We start from the raw sequence: 6,006 nt of genomic DNA, 5'->3' as shown, positions 1-6,006 counted from the left end.
ATTGATGGCTTCTTCGCCCAATCAGATAACAGAAAAGTGTGAAAGGCGGAACTTAAAAACATTTGTATCCAATCAAATACTTCAAAGAGTGAAGTTCACGGGAAAGATGTTGACACATTGAGAAATGTCATTTGATTGGTTAGTCAGTGATAGTAACAAGGTTAAAGCCATGCCCTAGCAACAGTACGTGTGACTCAACCCCTAAATCGCTCATTGGACTGACGCACCCTAGACTAGCAGCTGGTTGGCCAAATGAAACACTGGGCGTGTTTTCTAATAACCTCGTTTACTGAACTATGCTGGCAGTGACAAAGTTGTCTCTGGAAGGAACTCAGCGAAAGGAAATGTTTTTGAAAATAAAGTTTCTGATCGTTAACTGAGGCACTATCACATTAAAGTATTAGTAGAGCTCGCTGATTCACTTTTAAAAATAAGATGTAGCCTAAATTAGTTTATATGTTTTATTAAATGAAACCATCAAAGTTGGATGATACTCACTGATATGACGCCAAGGGCGCGGTCGACTCTGAAATGGTCATCCGTGTACTATTTCTTTCAAAGTGGCTACTTTCCTAAGATTCAAAACAGGCTATAATATAAGAATATATATGTGTGTGTGTGTGTGTGTGTGTGTGTGTGTGTGTGTGTGTGTGTGTGTGTGTGTGTGTGTGTGTGTGTGTGTGTGTGTCAATAATGCTATAAAACACAATATCACAACTTGGTGTTCTTGTTGACATTTAGCAGAATTTGCAAAGAAACAGTTTTCAAAACCATATGTTTATTTGCAAGTCATAAAACACATGTATTTTATTAATTTCTCAAGGCTTTTAAAATTTGTCAACAGGAGGAATATGAGTAAACTTAATTATTTTATTTTGTTTTAAATAAGCAGTTCACCCAAAACTGAAAATGTTGTCATTATTTACTCACGCTCATGTTGTTTATGAAAGAATCATGGTTATGGTTTTGTGAACCATATCAACTGCTTCATTACAAATATATGACTCAAAATAATAAGTCAGTAATTTCTGCCAAGGTAAGTTATAGGGTTTTAGTGAATAAAGAGATGCCTCATTCCATTTTTTCATTTTTTATTATTATTATTATGTGTGTATAAAGAGATGCCTCATTCCATTTTTTCATTTTTTATTAGGCTATTATTATTATGTGTGTATAAAGAGATGCCTCATTCCGTTTTTTCATTTTTTATTATTATTATTATTGTGTGTGTGTGTGTGTGTGTGTGTGTGTGTGTGTGTGTGTGTGTGTGTGTGTGTGTGTGTGTGTGTGTGTGTGTGTGTGTGTGTGTGTGTGTGTGTGTGTGTGTGTGTGTGTGTGTGTGTGTGTGTGTGTGTGTGTGTGTGTGTGTGTGTGTGTGTGTGTGTGTGTGTGTGTGTGTGTGTGTGTGTGTGAAGGGGAAAAAATCTTACAGTTTTGAAATGACGTGAGGTTGAACATATAATGACAGATTATTCGTTTTGGCTGAACTGGCCTATTCCTTTTAACAATATATTCCTTTAGGGAAGAAAGAGTATAAATATTGAGCTGAGGTGTTATCATCATCATCATAGACCAGTGAAAAGAGACAGTTAAACACCTTATTTTTTTAGACTGTTAAATGAGAGAGGGGAAAGAAGCCAGAGAGCAACGAGAAGAAGAATGAGACCGAAAGCAGAAATCGCTGACCTCCGCTCACTCTGTGGACAAAAAAACACAGCTGTTTCTAATTGGTAACTCGGCACCGACTGCTGACCTACATTCTGCTTGAGATTCTGAACTCAGCAAAGGAGAGAGTGTGAAAATAAGACAACACATAGAGGTGAAGTTGAAAACATAAGCACTGATATGTGGAGGAGCTGAATAGGAGGTGACAGGAAAATATAAAATAAGATAATTATTGTCTCACTCCAGGTATTGCAATTCCCCTGGACACACTAGTCAGCGCGTCCATGCTTGAAAACCATTATACAGCCCTGTATGGTGCCCAAATGCCCATATGGTTAATCCGGCCCTGCATTTGTCATCTGTTATCCGAGTGTTCTTCATTTCAGTGAAATGCCAAAATAAAATGCAATCAAATCAGCCAGTTACTGTAAGGGAATTATTATTTTCTAATGTGTATTCAATCACTACCACTTCTTATACATGATTAATGTTGTTAATTTTGCATGAGGTACAGCGGTTACTTTTTAATTTAAAGATTTGTTTTTGTTTTTGAATGAGCACTCGGTTCTGAGAACAGTCAGTAGGTTGTTCCTGAAGGAAGGATGTGTGAACTGAGGAAGGGTGTGTCATTTACAGTATATGTTCTTTATGTTTAAGTTTTAGCTTTTTTGATTTTATATTGTTTATTTTTACATATATACATGTGTGTGTGTGTGTGTGTGTGTGTGTGTGTGTGTGTGTGTGTGTGTGTGTGTGTGTGTGTGTGTGTGTGTGTGTGTGTGTGTGTGTGTGTGTGTGTGTGTGTGTGTGTGTGTGTGTATGTGAATAATTTGAGAAAATTATTGTATGTTTCTTTCTGTCCCTCTTGCATGTTTCAAGTCTAATCTGCACTCTGTAGCCAAATGCTGTGAAAAACAACTAAAAATACTTCAAGGTCAAGCAAGGTGTTTATGCTTTGTGACGACTGACGAGTCATAAAACGTTTCCAAATGAAAGATTATTTACGTGTATCACAACATGGGATGATAAGAAAGACCAAGGTGGATGAAGATGAACTGGAAGTATACATAAAGAAAGTAGGAGGCCTTACGGTGATCTGTTCATTTGTTTATCCAATCAATTTCGCAAGTGTTTGTTCAGTGATAAGTGTGTATATGTATGATTTTACTGAATAAATACTCATAAAATGTGTTTTAGCGCTCACTTTGGTAGCTCTCTGTTTGGAATAAAGCTTTACTTAATTTTTAACATTGAGTGGCCTAACATTATTTTGAATGTACCACATACTGATATAAATCTACTGACCAATTAGTCATTTAATTTATTTTATATTATTTTAATTTATTTTAATATTCTGTCAAGCAAAACACAGATCTCTGTCAGTTTAAGGGATAGTTAACCCAAAATTGTTATTTTGAACCCCATCAAATTTTATTGTGTTGACTAAAAATATATATTTTTTTTAAATATCTTTTGTAATCCACAGTAGAAAGAGGTTTGTAACAACAAATTATTATAGAATTTTCATTTATGGGTGAAATATCCCTTCAAAACAAGAAATACTTTTCTCACTTCAAAATTGACCAAATGTTGATCTAGACATTTCAGATTTTCAGATAGTTGAGGTCATAGCATCTCAGTCAGGTTGAGGTCATGACTGGGCCACTCCTGAAGGCATACTTTTTTTTGATGAAGCCATTATGTTGTTGATTGACTCTTTTTCTTTGAGTTGTTGTCCTATCACATCACCTAAATTCTGTTGAGCTTCAATTGGTGGTTAAGATGGCCTCCTAGAAAATGGCTTATTCTCCCCAAACCATAATATAATAATAATAATAATAATAGTAGTAATTACAGTTATATGGCCTTCCAACCATATTTTACAGTTGGGATGAGGTTTATTTATTTATTAGTTAGTTAGTTAGTTAGTGTCCTGCACTAAACACTCTTCTTGTTTAAGCAAGGCAAGGCAAGGCAAGTTTATTTATATAGCACATTTCATACACTATGGCAATTCAAAGTGCTTTACATAGAGAGGAATAAAAATAATCACAAAATAAAAGCAAGGAAAATTCAAACAGTTATTCAAAAGCTTTACATAGAAAGGAATTATAATAATCACACTATAGCAATTCATAGAGCTTTGCATAGAAAAAAGACACAAAATAAAAGCAGGGGAAATTAAAACAGTTATAAAAGGATTTAAAAGAGATAAATGATACAGTTATAAAATTAATTAGAGTAAAATGAATTTAAATAGTAAATAAACTTCTCATCTGGCAAAACACTGGTGTATCTTATTTTGACTCTGAGATTTCCCCATGACGGTCAGTATTCTTCTGTGGATTTTCACATACCGTGGATTATCTGAGCCCACCAGATTAGTAATCTGTACCAATCCAGACCAGTAATCTGTACTAGTCACCACAGTGTTCCCTTGACCGTTATGAGTCAATCCCTCTCAAACTCCACCACAGAAAGGTGAGCACTTGTTCACAAATTTGGTCATCAGGACCATCAGGGTTTCCCCCACTACTACAATACCCTTCACAAAACATCAGTGCCATTTGAGCTCAGTTTAGAATCAAAAGGAAGAATACAGTAGTTTAGAATCAAAAGGAGAATGCAGAGATAAAATACAGTGTAATCAGTCGGACGAACAGTGGCACAGTGCTCATTCAGTAAATGCACAGCTAAACAGAAGTGTTTTGAGTCTGGATTTGAATGTGACTACTGTAGGAGCACATCTGAGTTTAGTGTTTTTGTAAACCAACATAGATATTAGCAAGTCTTCACATAAATTCTGCACTGTGCTCTTGCAGTCGTCTTTGCAGGACGCCCACTCATAAAGAGAGAAGCAACAGTCCTGAACTTTCTGTATTTATAGACTATTAGTTTTACTGTGGACTGATGAATATTGAGGCTTTTAAAGATACTGTAACCCTGAATGTGTTCTAAGAACTCTTTTGTTTTTGACACATGGTTAACATAAGGCTATGCTTCCCGCAAATAGCAAACTAAAAATATGTGTTGTACAGTGCAGGCTCTGCCCAACACCTTCAATATGTAGGCTAATCTCATTGATTGAACGATGAGTCCTGATTCCATTTAGCTTTTGGAGAAGTCATTAGCCTTTTTAACGTCACATAATTTTTTCCATCGTGCACTGTTCACCCAGTGGGTTCAATAAAAACACGAAAACACACTGTTTGTGTGGTGGTATGGTATGTAAGCAGACTGTTTTGTCTGTCGCTGTGACATTTTTATGACTAATTTCTGCAGAAACCAGGTCAATCGAAAGGGTTGCTGTATGTTATTGTATTGTAACCATGCGAAGAAATGTTAGGGGGGTATTTTTGTTCTGTGTAGGCATAGATGAGAGCAAGGTGTCCAGTAATAGGTCTCAAACTGTGATTTGCAAAATGAGAAGCCATTTAAAAGTGAAACTTCAAAAGAAAAAGAAAAAGTTTAATTTCTTGATTGTTTGTTTTTGACTATTACTATGAATACTACATTCAACACTCTTGTATTATATATATATATATATATATATATATATACACACACATTATATATTATATTATATTATATTATATTATATTATATTATATTATATTATATTGTATAACCATACAATGTAACCAGTCTGGGCCAATTAAGGGACTGATGGCATAGTCTAATATGGTCCTATACTGCTTGTAAATATTAATTTACTCAATGCTGACAAATTAGAGCAAAAAAAAATTAAATAAAAAAAATTCCAAGCATAGTTGTTGCAAGTGAGAATGAAAAGAGAGCTAGAGCCCTACAGTCTTTGCAATCCAAGCACTTGTTGCAAGTGAGAATGAAAAGAGAGCTAGAGCCCCACAGTCTTTGCGTGCCTGGGTATGTGTTTCCGCAGCCCACAAGTGCAGCTGTGCACATCACCAAATAGGGGGTGGAGTCAACTTAATGGACTCAAAAAAATAAAAAGAAGACAGCACATAAATTTGAACATAAACTTATAGACAACCATATTTTTTTTAATTCTATGAAGTTTGAATGCAGTGGAAAATCACACACAAACTTTTGATAATGCTTCATTATCATGCTTCAGAAATCTTCATTTTCAAATAAATAAATAAATATATAGGTTAATTACATAATGAAGAGGTCTGCTTCAAATTGGGCCAATTGCTAAGTCATTTAAATAGACAGACATCTCATTTGCTGAACTACTGAATTATAGTCAGACGTATTTATATCAATAGTGCAAGTGAATAGAAAACTGTTTCTGATATGCAACATATCACTGATACCATGATTTTTTTTTTATTAGCATTCCACACACTATTAAACGCA

This window comes from Leuciscus leuciscus, assembly GCF_965113295.1.
Source record: "Leuciscus leuciscus genome assembly, chromosome: 3".
Taxonomy (NCBI): domain Eukaryota; kingdom Metazoa; phylum Chordata; class Actinopteri; order Cypriniformes; family Leuciscidae; genus Leuciscus; species Leuciscus leuciscus.
Note: the sequence above shows the minus strand (reverse complement) of the source record.